We start from the raw sequence: 27688 nt of genomic DNA, 5'->3' as shown, positions 1-27688 counted from the left end.
GGGGGGGGCGCTGTGCGGAGGGAGGTGCTGTGCAGAGGAGGGCGCTGTGCGGGGAGGGGGTGCTGTGCAGAGAAGGGAGTGCTGTGCAGGAGAGGAGGGCACTGTGTGGAGAAGGGGGCGCTGTGCCGAGGGGAGGGCGGAAGGGGCGCAGAGAGGAGGGCGACGTGGGTAGGCCCAGCGCAGGGCGCCAAAGGGAGTGCGACCACGCGGAGCAGAAACAGGACAGACGATCACCAGCGCAGGCAGCCTCGCGTAAGGACGGTCCAGCCCAACTTTTTTTTTACGTAGCTGGGCACGGGCCACCCAGGTACGAGGAACCGTCCTCGGATCTTCTGCAGGGCTGGCAGGCGGCACGGCTCCTCCCAGGGCGCCCCACTTGGGCATCCTGGGGCAAGGGTGCTCACCCAGCCCCTGAAGCCTCTGTGCCCAGACCGGAGGGGAGAAGATCCCGAGCACACAGGACCGAGGCGGTGACTGGAGCAGGCTCCTCTGCCGGCCCTTCCGTCCTGCACCACCCCAGGCACACTGTGCGTGAGGAGGCTCAGGACAGAGATCCTTTGAACCCAAAACAGCAGAGGTTCTCTAACTTTTGTCTCAAGTCCCACACAGTGACTGCAGATGGACTTTATTCGAAATTGGCCTTTCCTCCCAACCTCTCACCTTCCACCCTGTCAGGAATTCACATGAACCAAGGTAAAGAGAAAGTCGAAATGGAGACTGGGCGTGGCTGCTGTCCTCCTCACGGTGCACAGCAGGTCTGACACGGGGGAGGCGCATCCGCTGTCACTGTCACCAGTAGAGGGCAGGCAGGGCCAGGAAGGGACCAAGAGCAACGGCCAGCAGGGTGTCGCAGGGGCCCAGCTGGACCTTCCAGGAGGCCTGGCCTGCACATTCCCCCTGGAGACGTCTGTTCTCAGGATGGGTGTGTGGGCGCCTCAGGGCTACCTGGGAAAGAGTGGGTCAGGAGCCCGTCCAGCGGGCCTGAGCACAGCCCGGAGGGCCAGCACACTGCCCAGGCAGGGTCCCCGACACAGTGTGGTGCCAGCAAAGCCTCAGCCCATCAGCTCCCTGTGCATCTGGAACCGTGGGCAGGCGGTTCCCACAACAGGCATCTGCGACTCAGGATGAGGGCAGCAGAGTCTGGGGGCTCCCTGTGCCCAACCTCACCGTGGGGATCACCACCACTGAACCCCAGCATCTCCGAGAGGCCCCAGCACCTAAGAGCCACCCTGAGCTTCTCCATGTAAGCTGTGGGCACACAGGCCAGCCACTGTCCTCGCTGTGAAGAGGTCAGAGCGGAGCCTGGTTATGACCACTTGGCAGGGGTGTTCTGGACCCACTCAAGCTTTGGGGTGAGTTGCGGGTTCAAGGTTCCTGTGGTAGAAGAAGTGTTCAGGACACATCCACAGAGGCACATGGGGTTCCTTAGGCAGTGATGGATAATGTGCACCCTCAGCAATGGAGTGTGGGCCCTCACCTCAAGAGAGAGGGGCGTCAGCGTCAGAGCCCACTGTTCCTGGGCTTGGGGTCTTGGAGGCTGGCTGGATCGCATGCAAACCCCTACCTGCATTTGCAGCTGACAGCCAATGCCACCCACACTGCTGCTTCCTGGGGATGTGCTGGGCAGAAGGAGGTGTCACCTCAGGGGAGACACACAGGCCCAGATCACAGGCTCACTGTGTCTGTAAGGTAGGTATGACTTTTTTTTTTTTTTTTTAAAGATTCTTGGAAAGAGGTTTGAGTAACTTTGTATGCTGAAGCTGTAGTTTTTCTTAAAAGCACAATTTTGGAATTCTGATTTTCCAGTTTTTTCCTCTGTATCCATCTTTACTTCTATCTGACCCAGGTCACCCTTCCTCTGCACAGACCCGGGGCTCCTTCACATGGGTGAGGAGGGATGGCTAGAAGAGAAAGAGCTCAAGGCCAGGCTGGTAGTGACCCTCAAGGAGAGGTGAGGATGGCAGGAACCAGCTGCTCCCGTAGCCACTGTTGCAGGGCCAGAGCAGGCTGTGGAGGGGACAGCAGGGAGAGCCGGTCTCCAGCCAGGACAGCCCTGGGGGTGCCAAGCTATGAGGGGCAGCAGCGCGCTGGGCAGGAAGCGGCACCGTCACCAGGCAGATTTGCAAGAGGCCCCAGTCCCAGGAACAGGAGGCAGAAGCAGGAGGCAGGAATGAGGGAAGGGTGAGGACGGCCCACACTGGGGACAGCTGGGCACTGGCTGCCTCCAGGCGCCACCTTGGGGCCCTTCTTAAAGGGCTGCAACTCACTCCCAGCCCGGTCCTCCTCCCTCTGTGGCCCAGATGCATGGATGGACTGGACTGAAGGATCCTTGTGCAGGGGATGGGGGTGGGGGTGGGGCGGGGACAGCTCAGGAGGAGTCCGGGTCCAGGCCAAGGCCAGGCTGACCCCACCCAGAGATGCCCACAGCCCCGATGACCTCCCCATGGCCCCACACAGCACACAGCACCAGGACGCAGGGTGACTATGGGTGCTCATAGCCCTGGGGACAGCTGGCTCTCACCAGGACCACCCCTGCGCAGGGTTCCTTCTCTCCAAGGCGGCTGGAGCTGTTCACATCTGACCCCAGCCTCAGTCAGCAGGTCAGGGTGCCCCAAGCAGAACAGATGACCCAGCACAACACAACTAGCTGACAGGAGGGGCAGGGCCCCGCCACGAGGGAGAAGGCACAGGAGGAAAGCACCAGGCAGGCCAGAAGCGACACACACACACCAGCGCAGAGTGGCGCAGCACACAGACACGTGTGTTCATGCAGAGCGCCAGGCCTGGCTCTGTGCAGCTCCCCAAAGCGCCACTAGGGACACAAATGTCATGTCCTGCAGCCAGACTATGTATTTTCTTCTACACACAAGAACAGATAATTAGGCACAACATTTACGTGGAACAACAGCTCCCTGCCAGCGTCCCACGGACCCTTAGAGTGATGCTGTGTGCACTCCCTAGAAGGTGACACACGCTGACAGACACAGGTCAGGGCCTGGGAGCAGCCTAGATACTGGTGGTACCACGGGGCTCGGAGAGCCCCCCCCGCCATGCCAGGCAGGACAGCCGGCCTGGGGACACAGCATGGAAGGGCTGGCGGAGGAGAGGCCAAGGCCTCCCAGGTGCCCTCGGGGAGGGCCACTCTGGACTCCAGTGGCTTCACCGTTCTGAGGCAGCAGTGACCCACTCAGGTGGCCCGGTGACCACACCGCAGCTTCTTCCCCGGGATCCTCAGGCATCTTGGGGGAAGATGCTTCCTACCACGCTCGAGGCAGGCAGGTGGGGCCACCGCCCTTCAGTCCCCTTTTGCACAAGGAATAAACACCAGTCAGGGCAGGAACTAGGAGACTAAAAAGAACTGCCACTCTGGTCGCTGGTGTGTGGTGGCTCCATCACAGGTGGAACACATGGCTTTGGACAGTGGCACCTCGAGACCACGTCATGTGAAATACACCTGAGACACAGGGCTTGTCCCTTCAGGAGAAACCCAGAGTGCAAAGAAATTTAGGAGAAAAATACAAGAAAGATATCAGGAAACAGGCAAGTGGGAAGGGAGCCAAGAGCAGGGGGAGAGGCAGAGGCGGGGTGGGACAGAAGGCGAGAGAGGAGGGCCATACGCGGTGCCAGCTCCACGCGAGGAATGTGAGCGCCGTGTGCTGAGGACAGGGACTCATAAAAAGGGAGCCTTACAACGCATGCTGTTGGGGAAACCGCAGGAACACAGTGACCTGGCGCCACGCGGGAGCAGACACGCCGGGGTCCGGGGACAGACGAGGCTCCTGCAGCTCAGCAGAGGGGCAGCTGATAAGACCACAGCCCTGCTCTAGCGCGGAGGCCCCAAGCCCTCCCTGAGGGGCTGAGGAGGAGGCCAGGCTGCAGGGGACTCCTCTGCATCCAAGTGCCGTCCCAGCCACACCAGAAACACAGATGTTCCAAAGTCAACACACCCCTGGTGTCAGCAAAACCAGCACCTGCACGACCGGCCTGAAGAGCCGGGGTTCACCAGCCTAGCATGTGTGGAGTCAGTCCCTGATAACCAGCTCCATGGGATGCCACAAGGGCAGACCCTAGGGTACCACCTTTCATCAAACACGGCGGCTCATAAATTCTTTTTTTTTTTTTTTTTGGTGGAACCAAGTATTGAACTCAGACCCTTGCACTTGCCAGGGAAGCGCTTATTCTGCTAAGCCATCTCCCCAGCCCCGGCTCACAAATTCTTCACGCAGCACGAACTACATCGCGGGCTAACACCAAGGGTAGGGGGAGCGCAGGGGTGCCAGGTGCGAGGGGCCCAAAGAGCAGCCCATCTTCTGCAGAGGAGGACACCCCATTCCAGCCCACGGAGCCCTAGTACGAGTTTGTTACAAGACAAACTGGCAGAAAAAGAGGGGTGCTCCACATGTGGCAAGGGCCTTGCCCGCGTTCTCCAGACAGCTGGGAGGGCTTCTTCCACAGTCCCCTCCTGGAGAAACAAAGGCCGCCTGGACGCCTCTGCAGGGCACCACCCGGCTGGCCTGCCATGCCCTTGGCACTCACGGGTCTCCCACTCCTCAAATGATGAGCTAGAGAACATGCACGCACGCCCGACCTCTGCCAGGGGGAAGGGGAAGTGCGGTGTGTGGGCGCAGGGCTCCCCCGCAGCTGTGGTGGACGGCAGGGTGGGGTGCGGGCGAGCTTCCGGGCTGCAGGCCTCTCCCCGAGGTCTGGGCCCCAGCCCTGGCCCTGACATGTCCAGGGCCACACCTGCCTGACGTCTCACCGGGCACGCAGGCCCGGGGCCCTGCCCACTCCCACCTGGGCCTCCTTTCTCCCATGTGTGCGCCCATGGGAACTGTTCGCCCCCGGCTGCCTCCTGCCCACCCATCACCAGGCGGTCCTACTCCCCTCCTAGGGGTCTCAGAATCACCTGGCCCCTCTTTTCTTGGAGTCCAGCTCATGCCCCAGGGTACAAGGACAGCAGGAGAGCAGCCTGCCCCTCTGCCACTGCTACTCTCCCCACCAAGTCCCCCTGAATGCCCAAGTGGCTGCCAGCCTTGCTCCCGAGAGCCACCCTGAATCAGTCCCTGCCTGATCCACTGTGACTGCTCCCTCAGCCAGAAAGGGCAGGGCCTGCCTCCCGAAGCACCCAGCCCATCATCTTCTGCGTGACAGAGAAGGGCCCCAGGGCCACAGCCGGGCACAGCCAGGAGCCGAGGCTGCAGCTGACCCTCGGTGCCGCTCGAGGTCAGGGTCCCAACCCCGGGGCGCCGGCCTCTGCATGGAGCAGCGTGGCACTGGCATAGCGCCTTCGGTGTCCCCTGCCAGGGGACGCCTCACACCTGCAGTGTGGCTGCCGCTGACAGAGGCGCCCTCTCTGCCTTCTGGAGAGAAGAGAGCCCACCCATGCTCAGAACAGCTGAAGGTTTTTCTCAGGATCTTCAGCCCCACAGGCAGAGGAGGCTGGCCTGAGGCACCAGGCAGCCTCAGGACCCTGTTCTCTTCAGAGCCCAGTGTACCAAGGTGACCTTCAAAGGCCCTCATCCATGTCTCAAGGAGGGGAACTGGCCCACAACGTTCACTGAAGCCGGGTGGCCCTGCAACCCACCCACCGGACACCGCCCCTTCACCCGGTTCCTGCAGACGCGCCAGCAGTGATAGACAGCCCACTCCTGTTCCCACATGCACACACCCTCTGTGGGCTCCTCGCTTCTTTCAGAATCACAACAGCTGCTCCCACACCTGTGAGAAGCAGGCATCGGTGACAAACTGAGGACACGCATTCCCGGCCAGTGTCCTCGGCCATCCCAGGACCACTGGTCGAGTGGCCAGCTTCGGCAGGCACTCCTGCAAGCGTCCTCGGGATCCTGCACTGAGCAGTGAGGTCCCCTTCCACTGTGGTCACTGTCAGCACAGCGGCACCCAGGGCCTAGCACAAAAGACCTGCACAGGACCTCAGGGACTCACATGGGTACCTGACACTTCCAGAGTCATGCTGAGGGAAGAGGACAGACGGGACTGGGGCCAAACCCTGGCTGACCCCCGGCTGCCTGCCTGGCAACCGGGGCTGGGGCATCAGGAGAAGAAAAGTAAGTGCCCAAGCGATCCCTGTCCTGCCCAGCAGTGGACAGGACGGGCCGGAGAGGGCAGGTGGAGGTGCAGGCCAGGCCAAGCCACACCCCGTGTGGACGACAGTCACCGGGCCATAGCCCGCCAGAGCGCATGCCCTGGCCTAGATGACGTCTGCTGTGGAAACGCTGCCCTGACTAACTGAAAACAGAACAGCAACAACCAGTGACAGGGAGGTGAGGTTCTCTTGAGCCCCAACATGAGCCGTCAGCACCCTCACTCGACCTCGGAGGCAGGACACTCTGATGTCACTTGTGTCTGAGAAAAGATGTTTTCCTAACGGTGTGTGCGGTCTGACTCCCCAGCCCATCAATTATCAAAGCTCCAGTATACACGTAATTGCTCTCCTCAGAAACGGTAAGTAACAAACACGTCCTCAGCTCTTTCATGCATGGACAAGAACATCTGTTTCAGTTACTTTCTAAAAACCAAACACAAATGTAGTTGATACTCTGAGTACATGGCCAGTAACCAAGGTCCACATAAAACCGTCACCGTGACCAGGCTGACACAAGGTGCTGTGTAACACAGGTGACCCAACTCTGAGACCAACTGGTCTACCTCACCAAGACCCTACAGCCTCCCGGGAGTGGTTCAGCAGCACGGGTCTGCCCAAGCTGACCCGCCCCAGAAGACATAAACCTGCCCCCTCCATGGACCAGCCAGCACCAGGCCTAATGGGCGAGCCACGGCCAGGGCAAGAGGCCATTGAGGAAGACATTCAATCACACTTCTCCGCCTCCCAGCGCTGCTTGTCAGTGCCACACCACAAGGGCTGGTCCTTGTTCACACCTGGCTGGTGCCCTTGTAGAAGTGGCCACGTGAACACAGACTCCCGATGATCCTGAAGAGGCCAAAGGCCACCAGCAACAGGGAGACAGGGCTCTCCCTCCCACTTACATGGCACACATAGCCCAGCAGGCACCCGACTTGACTTACGGCATCCCAAACTGGTCGGATGGAGAGAAACTGTCCAGGGATGGACACCGCCCCAAGTGCCACCCAATGTCTCGAGCGAGGGGAAACTGAAGCGAGATTCTTGGCTTGGAGTCGCTGCTGGACTGGGTCTGGGTGACGCGGGTAGGGGAAGTGTATTCTGCACATGGGAAGGGCATGGAACTGGTAGGGGACCCAGGGCAGGCTCTGATGGGCTGCACTGTGTCCTCCCACGAAGACACGCTTAAGTACTAATGCCCAAAACAGGGCCCTATCTGGAAACAGCGTCCTGGCCATGTCCCGTGAGGACACGAGGCCATGTAGGGACACAGGCACCTGGAGAGCGCTGGGTGGATGAAGGTGGAGACGAGCAACCAGGCTGCGAGCCCACAGCCTTGAGGACGACGACAGCCAGGAGAGGACAGCAGGACCCCGACACCCCATGCACGTCCGCGGTCCGCGGGTCCAGCCAACCTTCCAGGCCTTGGACACATCAGCCCCAGGAGACCCTGACGCTGGCTTCTGGGACACAAGGACTCCTCCCACACAGGATCACGACCACACCCCGGAGGCTTCACTGCACCCCACCCCCAGCCTCCAGTGCACACACAAGGCGCCCAGAGGCCAAACTAGGGACGGACAACTGACTGATGACCTCTTTGACAACTTGAAAGCTAAAACAACCACAAGGTCCCACACGGAACATGGCCAAGTCTACTGAGAGAGCAAACCCAAAATTCCAAACACCTGCAATCAGAGTACTTTTACATCTCCAAGAAAGAGAAACTACAGCTATGGACAGGGTTAGGACTGTGATGGTTGCTACAGCGTCCATCTGCGAAACCTTAGTTCAGCCAAGCAACTCGGCAGTTCCATATCCTGGGGGCAGAGGACAGGTGCCTCTAGGATGCTGTTACTGTGTCAACCTGAGAGGTTCAGAAGTTCAACTAAGCGACTCAGCGGGGGCCAGGGTCCTCACTTCGTAAGCATCCCATCCTGTGCAAGAGGAGGGCAGGTGTGAGCTTGACACCCACCCTAGGGCGGGAGCCTGCTTATAACAGAAAGGAAAGGAGCGAGGGCTGACTGCTGGCTCTTCAGGGGTGCTCCAGGCTTCTCCTTCAGCTTGGACGTCGTCTTCTGGCGCAGACGTTCGGCTTCCACCTGGGAGCCTACAGCCCTCTGTCACAGACCCGTCACCGTCCCCCACATGGACTTGCACGGAGCACTGCAGCGAGCTCCAGGCCTCGGACTGAACCCTTCAGCCTGGGGTGTGCAGACACCCTCAGCAGACCGCTCGGCTGACCCCCCTGAGCCGAGCTTGTCATTTCTTATACTTCTGTCTGTACATCGTGGGTTACACGTTTCTCTAATAAACCCTGACCAATGCAGTGACCACTGAACAAGGTCCTCTGGAGCTTGCAACGCTCTGGAGAGACAAAAAAACCAACTCAGCCACTGACACTAAAGTAAAAGCTGCAGAAATGAGAAGTTAATGGAACATCATCTCTGATGGACACTGTTCGGGTTTGTGTCTGGAGGTCCCACAAAGCCTTGTACAGTCAGGGGCGGCCCCGAGAGCCCCGAGGAATTCATGGTGCAGTGCTGGGATTATGGGTATGAAGGCTGCACCCGCCTGGGCAGGAAGCCTGCGTATGGTATAAGGGACAGAAGGAGGCTTGTCTGTCTCGCTCACTCTCTGTGTCTCCCCCCATTGCTCCTGTTGTTGTGGTTCCACCACCATGAAGTTGCCCCTCTGCCTTGGAGCCAGCTAATTATGGCCTGAAACCTCCACTAACTGACCTAAATAAACCCTTCCTTCCCTAACTTTGAGTGGCGGGTGCTTTGTCTCAGCAACAAGAGAAAAGTAACCGAGACTGGTGTGCACAAAGACACCTTCATCCCTGGCATCCTGACAGGGACAGGGACAGGGACAGTATGGTGACCTGAGACACGGTGTCCCACCACAGTGACACACACCTGGGTCAGCCTACTCAGACACAGCCATCTCTGCTCCAGGTGGGGACACCTCAGCTGGAGGGGCTCTTCAGCCTGAGCCCTGCCCAGGAAGTGAGAGTGACAGGAAGAGGAAGGGCCTGAGGTTTTTCCACCTCTTCAAGGTCAGGACCTCCATGTATGACAACTTCCCACTAGACCCCACCTCTTAAAGGGCCCAGCACCACTGCCCAACAGCCAAGCTAGGTCCAGGCTGGGACACAAGAACATTCAAGGTTCAACTTCTAGCGGATGACAATGACGGGGTGAAGTTGCGAGAGCTGCTATCCATACGACTTTTCTGTGGGTCTGAAACCTTCCCAAAATTTGTTATAAAAAATAAATAAATGAAGTCAGAATAAGAGCACCAGTATCAGCATCAGTAACAACGAATACACGCAGTTTTGTGTCCGTAACGGGCAGAAAGCAGACACACTGGGCACCTCCCGCAGCCCAAACACCACGCAGGGACGGAGGCCTAAGGAGGAGCCGGCACATCCCAGCAGCCCTGGCCCTCTCGCAGGATTCTGCTGAACACAGCCCAGGCGCCCACTGCCACGGGAGGGCTTCGGCAGGGAGGCTGTGCCAGCCAGCTTCTTGGGTGTCGCCCTCCCCTCCATCCCCCGCGCCACAGCCCCGACCTCATCTCCTGCTCAGGCCAGCACTTCAGGGTCCAGTCCCCACCTGCTCTCAGCAGCCTGCAGGTGTATGCATGGCCTCATTCAGTACTCACTCAGCCGGGTGTGGTGGGAGGTGCACCTGTAACCTCAGCACTAGGAGGCAGGGGCAGGAGGCCCATGAGCTCAAGCCCACCTTGGGCAATGTAAGCCCCTTTCTCAAAATAAAGAAGTTCAAAAGGGATAAGGACATGGCTCAATGGGAAGGCTGTGGGTTCAGGCCCCAGCACACCAAAACATGTAAGTTTTTGAAAACAACCTAGACATGCTACAGAGTTTAAAAGCAAGAAAGAGATTTAAAGATGAATTAAATTGAACCCAGATACCAAGTGGAAAAGTGTTCCTTCGGCAAAATTTCCACATATTCAAAACTATTATGGAAATACAAGGCGTGTAACAGCACTGAAATAGTTTTATAGGGTCCCTCCATCAGCCAGCTGTGTGCAAGGTAAAGGTTTCCGCGGTGAAGATTTCACTTGAGAAAACATCGAAATATTCAACAAATTATTATCCCTGATTAATCTGGCAACCAGAATCTTAAAATAAAACCATGCTTGGTCTCAAACGCATCCCAGACGTGCTTTGCAAAAATAACACGAGAGGTCAAGATAGTCGGGAGTGTGCAGAAGAGGGAGTGGACCTGACAGGAGAGTGCGAACACAGGGCCGGACGCACACACGCTGCTGTGAAGCGGACGGGTTCACACAGCAGCTGGGGTGCAGCCCCACGGAGGTCCATGCAGCTGACAGGAGGTCCACACGGCCAGCCTGCAGCTCCACGTAGCCAGAGCACAGGTGCATGGCACCAGCGGGACCCCACTGGCACTTTCCACAGGTCGGTCCCTAGTCCCTGGTCTTCTGCAGCCCGAGAAGGCAGAGCACACAAAGCAAAGCCCTCTCGGGATTCCCATGCTTGTGCACAAGTGTGGGCAATAAGGCACTGATCCAGGGGGACCACAGCCCACACCATCCGAGATGCCATGCCTACCACATGACCAGTGGCATGGAGGAGACAGGCCAGGCTCGGTGCCTGGGACCCACGTCCTGCCACGCAGGCCAAACGCTGCTCTTGGGCCTTGAGTGCAGCCAGAGATGACAGAGAAGAGGTGCAGACACCAACCAGGACACCAAGAGACTCGCAGGGCTCAGGCAGAGGCGGGAGCCTGAGGGAAGGCGCTCTGCTGCCCACTTGATCTGCAGAGCGCTGCGGGGTGACCTCGTCCAACGAGCTCTGCACGGCACAGGGGGAGCAGTCCGTCCTCCACCCACAGCGTGCACCCTAGGGCGGCTCAGCACCCCTGTGCTCTTGCCCAGAACCTCGTGGGCCAGTGAGGTGGCTCCAGCCCTGTGCTCCCGCCGCTCCCTGGCTGGCCTGTCGTGCTCCGAGCTCTGCATCTGCAGGTCCAGGAGCTGCAGACTCTGCATGTCAGCATGCACTCCAGGGCCCACCTGCACGGGCCCACTATGTGGGCAGCACTGGCACAGGCCACGCACTCGGCTGGCTCTTGGCACCCCCGTGCCAGGTGCGGCTGGCTGATATCTCCCAGCAGGCCAGAACCAGGACCCATTTCCCAGGGCCTGTGGGTGGGATTCTGGCCGCAGGCCCAAGCAACAGAGAAAATCAGCATGCAAAGCCTCTCGCCCTGCTACTACCTCTGCTGTGGCTACTACAGCACTCCAGGCTCCAGGCACCGCCCTGACCCAGCCACCACTGCGGCAAGACCAGGTCCCGGGCCTGACTGCCGGCCCTAGCAGAGGCAGCCACTCTTACAGTGGCTGATCTTTGCTCCTCCTGCCACTCATGGGATGTGGCCCCACACGACACACCTAGGTTACTGCTGACAAGTTGGGCTGGCAGCTGAAGCAGAGCCCATCCCAGAAACAATGAGTGGCTGAGTCAACACTGGGACTGGAGGGCTGTGTCCTTCCTCAGTGCTACGGTTTGTGTCTAGTTGTCCCCCAAAGTCTCATGCAGTCATGGGGCGGCCTTCTAGAGTCTGTGATGACATCATGATCCAGTGCTGGGATTAAGGGTGTGAGTGCTTCGCCCAGCCTGGTGCGGAGAGCCTGCAGGCAACACGAGGAGACAGACTGGCCGCTCTCTGCAGCCAGTGCTGACATTGCGCCTCCCATTTGCTCTAGCTGTTTTGCTGTATCCCACCACCATGAACGGCTGTCCTCTGCCATGTGCCAACTGCTCTGGAGCCAGCTTTGTATGGACTGAAACCTCCATAAACTGTGAGCTAAATATACCTTTCCTTCCTTCATTGTGGGTGTCAAGTATTTGTCCCAGCAATGAAAGAAAAGTAACTGAGACACTCAGTCACCTTTGAGATGGTGGCAACGATCCTGGGACCCAGGGAAGCCAGGCTCCCTGGCTGGAGTGACGAGGAGTCAGCCGGGCCGGCCAGCCACATCAGTGTCACCAGCGGACTCTGAAGAAACTCTTGAGCTCCTTTCTCTGCGCACGTCGAGGTGTCCGGAGGAGCTGCGGCAATGAGGGGCAAAGGCAGGAAGCTGGCATGCGGCCGCCGAGCCCAGAAGGAAACGGGAGTCCTCGCCCAGGATGCCAGTGTCTCGGGCCCGGGGCCCAGGGCCCAGGGCAGCGGGGCAGGCCCAGGCTTCCAACCCCTGCTGTCCCCGGGGCCCTGCACCCTGCCCCACGCCAGCACCCAGCCAGAGCATCCGGAGACCCCAGGAGTCACTGCACGCCGCCTGGGAATGCAGAAGCAAAGGCGGGCCCTGCCACGGCCCGTCTGCCAGCTCACTCGGGAGGACACCCAAGCATGGCTCGTGCGCACAGAAAACAATTCACGCCAGCAGCGCCCACCGGGCGCGGGCACCCTGAGAACCCGGCTGAACCCGAGCTGTCGTCATCAGCTGCTTCTGCCTGCCTGAAAAGTGGTGCAGAAAAGACAGCGCCTCCCTCTACAGCAGAAGTTCCTAAAGTTAGGCCACAAAATCAGAAATAAGGGCTCCTACACTCTGGGAGGCTGAGGCAGGAGGACCACAAGCAGAGCCCGCCTGGGCAACCTCAGAACTTAGCAATACTGTGTTTCAAAATTAAAAAATTGTGGAAGAGGGAGATGTAGCTCAGTGCAAAGGCTTTGAGTTCAAAACCCAGTCCCAACAAATTGTAATAATAACAATAATAATAATAATAATAATAATAATAATAAAATGTTTAATGGTCTGGGGATTTAAGCTCAGTGGCAGTGCCTGCCTGGCCAGCACAAGGTCATGAGTTCAACTCCTGGTACTGGAAAGAAAGACAAACAGAGAGACAGAAGAGAAGAGAAGAGAAGAGAAGAGAAGAGAAGAGAAGAGAAGAGAAGAGGAGAGAAGAGAAGAGAAGAGAAGAGAAATTTAAATTCCAGGAGAAGATAGGAAAGAGCCTGTCAAAATGCTGCAAGGGCAAAAGGAAAAAATAAGTCCGAGGATATATAACTTAAGTTCAAGCAAAATCTATTTGAAACTACATTTTAATGTTCACAGCCTGATTTAAAGTAGTATCAGGGGGCCATGGAGATAGCTCAGCGGTCTAAGTGCCCACCTAGGCAAGCTCAGGGACCAGGGTTTGAACCTGGCACCACATGCCACACCAGCTATCGAGACCCAGTGTGGTGGTCCACACCTGTAATCCCAGCACTGGGGAGGCTAAGACAGGAGGATCACTATGAGTCTGAGCTGCCTAGTGAGACCCTGTACCAAATACATAAAAAAAAGAGTAAAAAAAAAAAAATGTTTAAATAAAGTAGTATTAGGAAACCATACAGCACGCACGCATCTGGACTCTGCTCTAAGGACCAGAAGAGGGGCTGTGCATGGAGCCCACGGACGCCAGGATGCAGGTTGTTTGCACTTTGAAACTTTTGGCTGTAAAAGTAAAAGTATCCCACGGCCACAGGCACATTCTTCCAAAGCAACAGCCAGCGCCACACACAGTGCCACTCTCAGCCAGGGCTGTCACATACACTCCAGCCTCCACCAGGGCCTCTTCCCCAAATCGGGCTGAACGTGCCTCAGACACAGGGCCTAGACCACTGCGGACCTCAGTGGTCCTGAGTTCTAGAACAGCTTTTCCAACTGTGCCCCAGGCAAAAACACTTGGCCTTCAGAAAAAGGCCGATCCACACAGAGCCAGACCACCACAGAACCACAGAGCCACACGGCAGGCCCGGGCCCCTAGTGCAATGCCTTGGACAGCCATGCAGCGCTGGCCCAGCATGCATGCACGCGCACACGCGCACACACACACCACGAGGCCTAACTGCATAAACATTCCATGTGGCTGCTATGCTGCTCTGGACAAAGGGTAAGAAAACCTGCGAGCAGCAGGCACAAGGGCCGCAGGCTCGGGCTCAGAAGCAGCAATGTCACCCGCACCGGCAGAGCGTGGTTCCTGGCCCAGAGGGCCAGTGTCTCGGATTCAGGGCAGGAGGCTTGAAAAGCCACGCAGGAGCCCTGCGGGATGGACTCTATCCTCCGAGCCTGGAGCTGCCTGTCCAGCGGGCTCCACATGCGACCAGGCTGTGGGACGGCACCCAGGTGGGCTCCAGTGTGCAGAGGTAAGAGCAGAGGCTGGGCTGGAGAGACCTTCGTGCCGGGGTGCAGCGGGGGCCAGAAGCCAGGGGGCCCCATGGGGCAGGATCTAGGGACTGGCGGAGAGTGAAGCCCAGCGTAAGGAAAGCGCTGGGCTCAACCAGGTGGTGGAGCCATGACAGAGCACGGCACAGGCAGGAGAGCGCGCCAGGCAGCCCTGTGCTGTGCTGAGAGCCCAGGAAGGAGCGGGTGCGAGCACATGGGCTTGGGGCCGGGAGAAGCCAGTTCCCAAGGGAACCGCTCCAGGGCAGGACCTATGCCCCATCCTGCCCCTACAATGATAGCCACAGGTGCAGCACAGGGACCCCCCATGTGGGGATCCTGAGCACTCATGACCCAGGCCGTCCTGGGAGGGTGGGTGTGGCCACAGGATGGGGCAGTCCGGACCTGGGCAGCTTGCCCTCAGATGGAAGCCAAGAGGGTAAAGTGAGCCCCAGGGCAGGCCTGCTCCCCAGAAGAGAACAGACTTTGTCTCTCTCTCCGCTGGCTAAACACAGGCCACTCTGGGGCCCTGGGACCAGTAACCACTGGGCTTCAGGGTCTCTCTTGAGAGCTGTGTGGGGCAGAATCCACAGGCCCCAGCTCAGGGCCTAGGAGCTCAGAGCTCCCAAGGGGCCTGAAGAAGGGTACCCCAAGAACAACAGCAAAATCCACTCACCCATCCTGCACCCTCTCTACCACCCTGCAGACTTGAACTCAGCCCAGGGGGGCATCTCAAGCAGGGTGCAGCAGGGTGCAGCGCCAGTCCAGAGCTCTCCAGGGTGCAGTAAGCTCTGGGACAACAATGCCACTACACCTCAGGAGGGGAGGGAGGGCGTGGGAGGCCAGGCTAGAGGGCGGAAGTCAGCTCAGAGCAGGAAGCCGCCCCAGGCAGCTGCAGGGAAGATGGGAAAGTTGCAAACCTAGTAGGGCAAGGAGGAAAGAAGGGCTTGAGCCTGGAAGGTCGGGGCGTGCAGAGCCAGCTCTGGCCTTTCTTAAAAGGTTCGTGCACTCCCAAAGAATCTGAGCTGTCTGCCCTGCAGGGAGACAAGCTTTAAAAGAAGTGCTTTTTAGTCCTAAGAAAAAGACAAAAGATTCCACTACGGAACATGGTGAGGAAGAACCACTCTCGAGAAGTCTGCACAAGTTCTCACATTTTGTACTACAAAGTTAGAATGACAGTGCTGAAGGAGGTCACGATCCCAACACCAAAAACTGAGACACATGATCCACCACAGCAAGTCATCTAGTGGGGCACAGCTCACGACCCACAGCTACTTCCTTGGACATCTGGAAGCACCTTAGAAGGCCAAAAATACATTTTCTAAAACACCAGCTTTCTCAGCCCATTAAAAGACTTCCAAATGGAAAATAAGGAACAGCACATCAGATCGCTGGGCCTCAAAGTCCACGTCAGGGCGCTACCCCAAACCTCCTACGACATCACACACAAGCCGAGGCCTGCACCCCAGCAGACCGTTCACATGTCAGAGGTCCTGGAGGGCAGACCCGCACACTCTGAAAACGTCCGGGCTTCTCCAGGCTTTCCCCTTCTACACAAGCCACTCACCCGCTCATCTGCTCAAGCACAACCTCACACAAAGCCATCTTCCAGAGTTTCAGGCCTCCTTCGTTAACCAGAAGTGCTCCTCTGTCGCAGATGTGCCATCGCAGCTCTCAGGAAGATGAAGCCAGATGCCAACACGGGCCTCTGCACAGATCCCTGCGTGAGATAGCGCCGCTAGGCACGCCTCCAGATGCACTCAGACCCTAACGGAAATTTCGATTGTGCTCTCCAACGTTAAAGCCACATCCAGATATTCAGCTTGTAAAAATTCTGATTCTTGGAAGCCTCTCCGGGCCCACACGCCTGGCTCTGGAAGGCTCTCCATCAGCCTAGAACACTCCTCCTCCTCACTTATCAGTGCTAGAGTCCACGACACTGAACAAAGGCACAACACCAGGTGCTGCCTCAGTGCTGGCGTCTCGGGTCCATTTTGGTCTGTTTGTCGGTAGTGTTGGGGACAGAAGCTAGGGCACCTTGCACACTGGGCAGACTCCCACGCCATGCTGCACTCCTGACCCTCGCCGTTTCAACCCCTTTAATCCACAAAACAACCCATTTTCCAGTGAAGCCACTGGGGCACCAAGAGGGCGGGCATCGAGCCCAGTCACGCTGGGAATGGTAAAGCTGGATCCGAACCCAGGAGCTCAAGTTCCAGGTGTTTGGATCCAGAACCAGAGAAAAACCTAGGAAGTGAGTCTCACAATCCCCAGGGCAGGGGCCACAGCTCGGCTGTCAGCACCTGCCTAGCACCGCGAACAAACCAAGACACGCTAAAGCTTCGCAAGAGGAAGGAAGGAGGCCAAGGCTGCTCTGAGAAGCGGAAGCCCTGGCTGCCTCTCTGCTTTCTCCCATGCTGGGCCTACTGACAGTGCTCCGGGCACCCACTACGTCCCTGCAGTGCCCTCTCAGCCCGGCAGGCTGGGCCCAGACAGCAGCCCTGGACGCAGCTGGTGTCCCTCCAGGGCCTGCGGGCAGCCGCAGGGGGCTCACCCCCACTGTGCCTTATCTCACATGGCCCAGCCGTGCTGAGCTCTGAGTCACTCGCAGCCTGCTCCCTGTGCACCAGCTGTATCTTACACTTTCCTAGAAATGTTACTATATTTTTCCTCCTTTTGCTTCCTGGGAACTAAACCCTGGGGCTTCACCAGTGCAGGCAAAGTCACAGTTACTCAGGCAAAGGCCCAGAAGGAGGTAAAATAAGAAAGGCCTCAGCTGCTCCTTGCTCTAAATAGCACATGGTGGCCAGGGCCTCGCATCTGGAGTAGCCTGGGGCTCTGGTCCTGGCCGCTGGCGCTGAGCTGAGGGCCGCCCTCGGCACTCCTGAGCAATAGGAACAGTTCACAAGTCCCAAAGGTCACGGGAGGTCTCACACGTGACCAGAGGCTGGGCACCCAGCCCCACCCACCACTGCCGGCTGAGGAACTGGGATGGGCCAAGGACTCTGGACCAAGAGGGACTGGGGGTGTCCAGGTTGAAGCCCAGTGGGTGGCAGCTGCAGGGAGCTGCCCCTGGGGAGAGCCTGAGTACCCCCAGATCCTTCTGCTTGAACTGAACCAAGCCACACCAGGGAGTGACACCATACTTCCTGAGTCACCAAATGGTCCCAGCAAACTACAGCAGAAAGAGAAAGCCGTGGGAACAGTCTCGCAGCTGGTCAGACAGCACACACAGGGTGGTCCTGGGGGAACAGTCTCGCAGGACTGGGCTCCATCCCTTGGGAGGGTCACACAGGATGGAATTCCAGGACACTTACCTGGGGCGCACGCTCAGGGACTATCCAGCGTGGGCCGCTGAGCCTGGGGGGTGCCCTGGTGGGAGATACACACGGGACCTGGAGGCCTGAGGGGAAAAGAGAGGAGGAGACAGACAGAAATTAATAATTTTTAACATGAAATGTGCATTTGTGTGACATTTGTCTGACGGTCTAATGAAGACGGTTTAACATCAGACTGCTCCGCTTTCCCTTTCTGAATGTGGTTACCCGGAAATCGGAGTCACACGCCCTATTGTTCACCTTGGAGCCTGCTGTCTATTGCTGCTGGATAGCGCTCCGGGATATTTTCACTGCAGAAACGTAGGCATCAAACCACTTCTTTATCTCAAAATTTCACACACACAGAGCAAGCCATCGAGGGATATGAGTCATGGGAGGGGAAGGACTTTGTATTTACTAAGCGCTTGCTCTGAGCCAAGAACCAGCCAGTGCCTTGCACAATGCCACGCTCGCGCTCACACCCGTCGGGTGAGGGTGTCCTCCTGTCCCCTGCAGGGGCACAGGGGCCCAGAGGGACGCAGCGTAGCTGGTGGCCACGCATGCCACTCCTGCCTGCACTTCAGGGTCAGTTTCTGAAGGAGAAACAGCATCCAGGCTGCATGACCACCACCACTCCACCCTGCCACTGTGCCAGAGAGGAGCCACAGCTCACATGTACCAAAGCAACCCAGTGTCTTCTCATAAAACAGTTCACGGGAACAGGCCACGAGCCGCATCTGAGCCACGCCTGGGCCAGCCACCAAGCTCCCCATCACAGTGGCACACGAACTTCCTCCATCACAATCCCTCACTGTGCACAAAGGGCAACGGCTAAGAGGCAGTCTTCCCAAAGCCCTGACACGGAGGGTAAGGAACGCAGGCACTTGCAAGTGAGCTCACCACTGGGCTCCTGAGCTCTCCCTGGACATCGGGTCAAACAGGCCACGCAGGGCTTGTCACCAGGGGGCTAGGGGAGTGGCACATTGCAGCTGGTTCCACGGTGTATGACAACAATAAAGCAGTGGGGGACCAGAGCAGCCCTCCACCAACACCCACGTGCACAACAGATGCCCCAGGGGATGTCACACTCCAGTCCCCAGGGTCCTAACGGCGCCCCAGCTCAGCCTCCTCCCCACCCCAGCACATGTATCAGAGACACCGGGTGAAAAGCCTCCATCCAGGACCACACCACCAGGACACCCAACACACAGCTTCACAAATCCAGCGTCCCGGGCTACCGGAACGGCAAGAAGCCAGCAAAGCCCCTGCAGGCAGAGCAGAGGAGACTGACGGGGGCACCTGGGCCCTGCTTGCTGAGCTTGTGGTGGGGGCACAGAGCAGGGCCCAGGTGCGGGGTCAGGCAGAGGGGAGGGAAGGGTCAAGCTCTTCTCAGCCGGCAGGGGCCCAGGCAACCTAGCCAGATGCTCCCAAGGTAGGGAGGGCACCCGCACCCCATGAGCCCCTGCTCTTCTACCCAAGCCACTGAAGGACACCTTGACTTCAACCTGGCCAACATGGAAGTTGAGAAAACAGACAAGACTCTTCTTCATAAAAACATCAGAAATTTTGGGCCACTTGGAAAGTACAGAGCGCACTGTAAGAGACATGGACTAAGGAAACAGCACCCTGAGAAGCCTCCCAGTCTGCCTTAGGTAACGTGCAACAGGAAAGGGGCAGCGGATTGGCGCCCGGGGGCGGAGCCCAGTGGGGTCTCCCTCTGCACCTGCAGTTTGGGGAGAGTGGAGCAGAGCCCCCCCATGGCGTCACGGCTGGGGTGACAGGACAGGCTGCCCACTTGGCTGTGACCCCCTCTGTACTCCAAGATGTCACCCAGTCCCCCAGATCCTTCGCCCACTCAGCAGACACTCACTTTCCTCCTCTCCGAAGCACGGGGATCAGGGATGCAGGCGTCCATCTACCTTTAAAATCATGTCACGGACTTGTAGCTCAGATCAAACTTGTGTTATTTTCTAATTAAGTTGATGAGAAACACTAAGCATTAATTATAGTCTATCACTAATTAATTATACTATTTCACAAAAAACATTTTACACTAATCGGCGCCATCAAAAGCTAAGGCAAACGCAGACTGGCTCACTGTGAATCCGATGAGGAGTTGGTAATTACGACTCCACCTGCTTTGAAAGCTAGTATTAATGTATTTTCAGACGCTGGTCAGAGCTCACTCCTACGCCCCGAAACCTGCCCTGCCCTGAACAGCGGTTCACGGAGCAGAAGGCAACCCTCCGGCAACCCTCCGAAATGCTTCATTTTAAAAAAAGGATACAGACCCAGCCCTCAACTTAATCCCCTGCAAAATAATAACTGAGTAACAAAATCCCCCACAAGGGTAAAAGAGTCTCAAAGCAAACACCGCGGAATGAGGCCCTCAGGATCCAAAACAAGCTTCGTGTCTGAGCAGGACAGCTTACAGCAGCACTCCTTCCCAGCCCCGGAGGAGAAGGGGCAATCTGATTACACAAATCTGCCCTGGATTGAGAGGTGGCGCACAAGTGCATTTACCCTACTGCGACAAAAGTCACAACTCACACACTGCTTGAGGCCGCCGTTCTATTGAAAGCAGGTTTTTTACAAGCTGTCTCACTAATATGTAAGAGTTTCAAGGTTTCAAGCAGGTAGGCAGGGTGCGAATCCACTTCATGTTATCTGAAAAGCACAGATCGGCCAGCTCCAACTTTGGGGGCCATCGATCCCAGAAGTACAGCAGGAGTGGGGTCAGCGAGGTGCCGCCGGGCTGTAGCAGGGGCCCAGCTCTCACCAGGCCCCGGGATGTCCCTGCCCGCGGAACAAGCCCAGTGTCTGGGGCCTGCCGCCGCCCGTCTCCTGAGAACCAGCCTCTCCCCTGGCCTGGGGGTGGGGCAGGGCCTTCCCACAGCTGGCCAGGGGAAAGCAAGCAGCATTTTACACACTGTTCACCAAGACCGGACTTGGTCAGGGACTTGTGAAGCCCCCACCTGACTTACAGCACCCTGCAGGCAGCTCTCTGGGTGCCCACATCCCTGGCACAGAGCTGGGTTGGGAAGTACTCCTTGGAGGACTCTGACCCGGCATACACACAGGGCCTTGAGCAGCTCCTGCCACCCTCCTCCAGCCCTCACTACACAGACAGACAAAAGCCACAGCAAGTCACACTTGCCACTTGAGTTCCTCCGCCCTGTGCTGCTCTGAAGGCAGAATACCACCAAAACCCAAAAATCAGAAGACCTGTCTTAATAAGCAAGAAACTGCCCCTTCAACCCTAAGGGAGGCCAGGGCCAGCGACCAGCAGTTGCAGAGAACTCTGGTGACAAGCCCTCACTTCACAAGGACAGGAGGGGGCCTGGGAGGGTGGAAAGGGACTTGCAACATCGGCGGGACCTGTACCGGAGGAAGAGGAGGCTCAGATCTCTGCTCCTCTCATGAATCAAGACTCCTGAAGTTCACGTTCAGACTGGCTATTAATCAAGATCAGAACGATACAGTTGCAACCCTGCTGCCTCCTCTGGAGGTTTCTCTACAGGGGAGGGGCCTGAAACAGTCATCAAGTAGGGGGTGGAGCCCCCACTCCACTCACAGCCAGTCCGGAGGTGCTGCTAAGGGCTCCCAGAAAGCGCTCTGCAGGGCCCCGCTGGCCAGCCCGGTCCTGGCGACCTGGGCTTTGCTCCTCTACGAAACAGGGCGTTCAGGGCCCGGCCTCCCTCGCCCGCCCCCGGAGGAATCCAGTGTTACACAGAGCGCACAAGTAACAAAGAGACACACATCCTGCGTCACTCGGGCTCTCCAATCTGTCCAGAGCATTACTGTTAACTTTCAGCTTTTCACAGTGCACATGAGATGGGGTGACTGAAGAAAATAAAGGACGGCTTGTGCTGTCCTGCCATCCACCGGGGACACTCAAAGCTCAGAGCGCTGTTTGTCCTAGTAACAGAACCGGAAGGCAGGCGGTAAGAACCAGCAAAGTCAAGAGGAAGGGCAACACAACAGGAAATAATTTACGCGGAACAGATGACAATAAAGGCAAGGAGGCTGGGGGGAGCGGGGGTCCCTCTTCATTTCCAGCTCTTCTTACCTGCTCAAGCAAGAAACTATTTACAAAGGAGGAAAAAAAAGTTCAGACAGCAGCCGCCTGCTCCAGGCCGGCTAGTGCGCAGTTTTGTAGCTGTGGGGAGTCAGGGACTCACAGCCAAACGCGAATCCTCCTCTCCCTCCTCTCCCTTCCCAAGGTCTAATTTGCGGTATTTTTGTTCTGTCTGCCCAGAGAGTCTTAGAACTATACAAAGAAGAAAACAAGGCTTTCAAAAGCTAGCACAGGTGAGCAGCTCAGAAATCAGGCTGAGCGCAGAAGTTTTAGAATAAAACTGTAAATTTTAGAAATAATAAAACCATCTTAGGCTGGGGAGATAGCTCAGTAGAGTAAGTGCTTGCCTAGCAAGCACACGGTCCTGAGTTCAATCCCCAGTACTACAAAAAAACAAAATAAAAAACCTTTTTCAAGAAACAATCAGTAATGTAAGTCCCCTCATAACAAAAAACAGACGTCTTTTATTATGAGCTTTTACGAATCCGTTACTTTAAAAGCAAGGGGCAAAGGCCCCTCAGTCACTCCTGCGGGCGCTGCTGGAGGAGCAGGTTTTAGTCACACTCTGCCAGGCACCAAGATGTTTCCCACAAAAACCCGCTTTTCCTAAGTATGTGGTACAGCTATGATGAATTATAAAGTTAAAAAATAAAAGTGCTGTATTTTTTGAAAAAGAAAAAAAAAACCTAAAATAAAATCTTGTAACGCAATACTCCGAGGCTAACAACAGTAATGCCCTGCCTACCGTAACCTTGCAAGTGCAGCCCAACGCTACTCAGCACACACATCACTGGCAAACAAGGCTCATACAAAAGATAAACAGGTAACAGCACAAAACTTTCCTTTTAATGAACTGAGATGTGAGTGGTATGAATGAAACCAATTAGCACGTGTATTGAAATGCTTCGAAACAACAGAACACAGAAGTTCAACAACTCCACAAATAAGCCTCACACCACCACTAGAGATGAGGAAAACCCAGCTCCTCGCTCGGGCCGGCAGCTGCGCTGAGCAAGGCTCCTCACGCCTGCCCCGGTGGCTGCACCGCACTGGGGTGTGCGGCCCTCCACCGTGCTGACTGAAAGGAGGGAAGGGAGCGGATCTCCCAGGCCACTCTGAAGAACGATGTGTCGGACTTACACAGATGAACAAAGCAGACCAGCATCGGTCAGCTCAAGGTTGCTTAAATATTACCATTTCAGCTTGCTAATTCGTGCTTGGGGCCTGTCTTGTGCACCGTAAGATATGTAGTGGCGCTTCTTGCCTACACCCACTGAGCGCCAGGGGCACGGCCAGGCAGGACAATTCACAATGCCTCCAGACACTGCCACGCGTCCCCGTGGGCAGAACCACCCTACAGCGATATCAACTGCTTACGGACACGGTGAAAGACGTGCAAGCCTCAACCGAGGCTTTAAAAATATGAACTGATCTGAATGCTGACACATGCACTGGTAGGTCTGCAGTCACGAGCCCCTGCCCCTTCCCAACCCACATCTAACACCTAATCAGCTCCAACAATGAACGCGAAGTTGCACATATAAAACTGTTTTCTCCCTAGACTCAAAAGCTGCCCTGCTGCTCACGGCCCCCAGCAGTCTCCTGCAGAAGGCAGACTCAGGGAGACTCTGCGCTCAGCCGGAACGCCTGAGCTGTGTGCGGCCCAATCAGGGCCAGGAAGCAACGCTCTGACACGCCTCAGTCCACCCCGAGCTCCAGCTCCGCCCAGGAAGGCGGCAGAGCAGGGATTACAGCTACCAGGTGGCACGCTCTCTCCTGCATTTCCCAGAACAGGTGTCACCCTGCCTTCCGGCCACACGGGCCAGGACTGCCGAGCCTTGCCCAACACACCTTGTGAGTGAAGGGTCGAAGGGAGAAGGAACGAGAACCTTCCAAACCCAAGCCTGGCAGCCCTCGAAGATGGTGGGGAAACAAGGCACAGGCTCTGAGTGCAGGTGACCAGACCCCGACAGACCGACTTCAAGGCCCTGGCTGGGGACGGTGACCACGGCGACACAACACAAATGTGGGCAATGAAGGACAAGCACGAGCCATGCGCCAAGACCGAATGGGGAGGCAACGGAATGAAGGGCAGGAAACCCTGCTGCTTTCGCTTTGATCTACACGAACAGGATTTGTTTAGCTGTAGCCTTATCCACGTGCTGACTTCTGACTTCGCCTTCGCACGCAGCGCCTTGTTAGTTCAGGCTACATTCGCAATCCTCTCTTTTCTGCCTGCAATCCTGCCCTTAGCCATTTTGCCAGTGAAGAGCACCTGGGATTAACTCCGATTTGGTTTGCCTGAAATTTAGGATTATCTGAAAAATCTGGTTTTCTTTCTTTTGCCAGATTCTGCTAGGTTTGCTTCTTAAAACAAGTCATTTGATGAAAACTCACCATTATTACATTTCTGAAAACTGTCCCTAAACTAACTCCCTGAATCCTTAGTATTTCTTGCTGTCTAGCAGCAGCAGCAGCAGCAGCACAGGCGCACCCAGGCACTCTGGTGCTCATGGTGAGGCCCCCAAGGTGGCTTCCAGAACTCAGAGCAGCGATGGCCGACTCTCACCACCGCATCAGAAAGCGGAGATGGCAGCTTTTACAGTGACTGCCCACAGTGAACACAGACCGCACAGCCAGGTTCCTCCCCGCCACGATTAGAACACTTCACTCACGCACTTCCTTGAAGACCCAGCCAAAATTCATGTGCCATGGAACTGAGGTGGGCGATGAGGGCCAGGCTGCCTCCGCTCTGGCCCTGCCTGGGCACTCCCAGCCCCCCGCTGCCTCCGCTCTGGCCCTGCCTGGGCACTCCCAGCCCCCCGCTGCGCTCTGGTGTCTGACCACAGTGTCAGCAGGAGCCTCTGCATCTGGATGACTAAACAAGTATGCTCTGCTCTGCTGCTGCTCCTGGAATGGGTTGTGGAAGAAGCAGTCCACCAAGTGGGGCAGCTGCAAGTCTCAGCTGGTGGACAGGGAGACCCCGTCTGAGACCAGAGGTGCAAGATCAGCCCCCAAGAGCCACCAGTGCTGTCTGTGGCTCTGTCCCATCGGCTCTGTGCCAGCCCCATGGGGCCTACAGACCCAGCTCGGGGGTGGGGGGGATATGAGGCCTGGCAAAACGCCCCAGGAAAGCCAGCCAACACCTCAGCCCCCATGGGGACTCTGTGCTGCCACTTCCAAGATTCTGACTGACACCAGACCCAGCCTCTCACAACCTGAGAGAGGACGGCAAAGCCACCAAGAAACAAGTCCTTCAGAGGTCACAGCAGAAGAGCAGTCTAGTAGCCGCGGCTGCAGTGTCCACAGTGAGCACTACCCATACCCCTTCCCATCAGAAGGGGGCAGCATGAACTTCGCAGGCCCCCAGAGCCGCTGTCCCAGACCAGGCGGAGGTGAAAATCATTCCACTCACTTGGTCCCAGGCGATGCAGCCGGCACACAGGAAGAGCCACGTCCCACAGACCACGTGGTGGTCAGTGCCGTGTGCAAGCCGTGCACGCGCTGGCATACAGCTCTCATCCTGAAGTGTGACATCTTTGTGAGTACCAAAACAACAATGCCACAGGTGGAAAATTCCACTGCTGACCTCTGCTGAGGGGTCACTGTCACTACTGATGAGGCTGTAAGGAAGCCGTGCATAGCATGACTTCAGGTGCTGGGTGAGCTGCATATGAAACACAAATGAGTCCTAGGTTGGATCTGGGTCCCACCCACGAGACAGCCATGCTATCTGTGCAAATGTCCAACACTACAAAGAGCCCAAAATCTGCAGCACTTCCGTTCCCAAGCACTTGGGATCGGGATGCCCAGCCTGTGTGATAACACGAAAGCTGCCTGGCTCAATACAGGGCCTGGTGTGGGGGGTGCACATCCCAGCACGGATACCTTGGTCTGGAGCACTGGTTAGCTATCAGATGCCCAGAGCACCCCAGACCCCAGCATCATTCATGGGTTGTGGGACCACCCACCAGGTGATATAGCATGAATGCCAGAGCCAGGGCAGGTGGTGTGACACCCACCCAGCTGCAGGACCCATTGGGGGGGGGTCAGCCCAAGGTACCCAGGCACACCCCCTGGTGACATCACAGTGTATCACTCACATCCAGGGCCTCCTGCGCTGCATGCCTGACACAGGGCCCCAGAACACACCCAGGCCTGCCTCTACTGCCAACTGGTGAGCTCCACCTGTGTGTCTCCAGGCTTTCCTACAGAAGTGTGTGGTTCGGTCCCACACGCAGCTGGCTGAGGGTGCTGGACCAGCGTGGAGGTCAGAGTGTGAAGTCCACAGCTGCCACTTGCTGGCCAGGGGCCCAAGGCCAGGTGGCTTCCGGTTTCTCCTTCCCTACATGAACCTCAAATGCACCATGAAGGGCAGGCCAAGGTCTCGGAGTTAACTGTGTGGAGCTCAGAGGGCGGTAATTACAGCATCTGATTTCAGGGTTGTGTCTGCAAGAGGAGCGATGCTGTGGCTCCTGAGAGGCATGATGTGAGCTCCTGTCCTCCTCACCCAGGAAGGGCCAACCCCATCAGACCCCGAAAACTACGCGGCCCCACGAGTGCTGTTTCATGGCAGCCCTGGACTTCCAGGCTCAGAACACACTTGAGAGTTCTGTGAAGTGTTCACTTCTCACCACGTCTGATTTCAGGGCTCTAGGAGTGCCAGAGTGCAGCCATCACCCCAATTTGAAGCTGTGAAAGCCAGGCCTTTCCCAGGAAGCGCAAGGCTAGCAGTCACTCCGCTGTTACACTGCACTCCTGCCTGCCTGGTGTCCCAGCTCTGGGGAACACAGATCACAAGAACCTTGAGGACTGAGAAGGTCCCCGTACTCTCCATGCAGCAGTCCCCAGCCCGGGGTCACCAACCTCTCGAAATGCAGCAGGGGAAACAGCAGTGCGCAGAGCACATATGGCCTCAAAAGATCCCCAGAGTAAGGACATGTGAGCCCTTGTGTTAATCTGCACACTAATCACACACAGAAGTAGCAGTATTTTGTATGTAAAGAGGAAAAGGAGATATACGATTGCAGTGTCACTTGTCTATCTTCAACGTGACTACATTTAACACAACACCAAGGCTGGCATTGGTGACTAGCGTGGCATTTCAACGGGAGGTCACTGCTCCTGACAACTGGTCACTTCAATGGCTTTTGCAGGGAGAGTGCGTTAAAACCACACGCATACAAACACACACCCAAGTCTCTCCTCCCTGGAGACTCAGGGGGGCTCACATGGAGAATAGTTCGGCAGCCAGGCCACCATGATGAGGGCCAGCCGTAGCTAGCCCTTCAGGATGAAATCTGGGACCAAAACTGACCACAGCCCTGCCGCTTTCTACCACTTCCAGCAAAAGGCGGCTCAGGGTGGCGACGTTGGGCTCCCAAACTCCCTTCAGGGGGTGGGTGGTCCTGGGCTGGGACTGCTCCACTGAGCATGCTAGGACCTTCTTGGGGCTCAGGCTTCTTCCAGAAGGCAGGACACCCGGAAGACAACAATGACGCACAACAGTGTAGTATTAGGGTTGTGCATCATTGGGAAAGGCGTAATGTACCACTCAGTTTTAAAAACAACGTAAAATGTGATGTTTCCTACACCCAGTCATTCCAAGTCCTAAAATCAGATCTGGTGGGAAAAAATGAACATTTTAGGGGCCGGGGAGATGGCTCAGTAGAATAAGCGCTTGCCTGGCAAGCACAAGAGCCTGCGCTCAATCTCTGGTTCCAGCAAAAAATAAAAAATTTTTAAAAATGAACATTCTTCCCAGTGACTGCCTGGCAACCGTGAAGTCATGAGTTCGATTTCCTGTATCAAAACAAACAAAAAGTGAACATTTCACAAATATTCCCAAGCGCATTCTGAGCCATGGGATCAGTGCTCAGTGAGGCTGTCACAAAGAAAATAAAAACTACAGAGCAGCTGCTTGCAGGTGCACACACCTACCAGGAGGGAAGCCGGAATGAAGCCGCTTCTCCACTCCTAAACCACTCCACTCACGGCCCG

At 56.8% G+C, this 27688-nt stretch overlaps 1 protein-coding gene across 4 annotated transcripts in view; it reads right to left on the bottom strand.

The window, feature by feature from the left end:
- Positions 1 to 27688, bottom strand: part of Nck2 (NCK adaptor protein 2) — a 100862-nt gene that overhangs the window by 67277 nt on the left and 5897 nt on the right. For 2 of the 4 annotated variants that reach the window (XM_023717515.1, XM_023717516.1), the window contains exon 2: positions 17611 to 17696. The exons of the other annotated variants lie outside the window; for them this stretch is intronic. The gene's annotated coding sequence lies outside the window, so the exon portion shown is untranslated. The remainder of the gene's footprint in view (positions 1 to 17610; positions 17697 to 27688) is intronic. 4 annotated transcript variants of the gene reach the window in all.

This window comes from Octodon degus, unplaced genomic scaffold, assembly GCF_000260255.1.
Source record: "Octodon degus isolate 3935 unplaced genomic scaffold, OctDeg1.0 scaffold00052, whole genome shotgun sequence".
Taxonomy (NCBI): Eukaryota; Metazoa; Chordata; class Mammalia; order Rodentia; family Octodontidae; genus Octodon; species Octodon degus.
The sequence above is the reverse complement of the archived record's forward strand: the minus strand, read 5'-3'. Positions and strand labels throughout refer to the sequence as shown.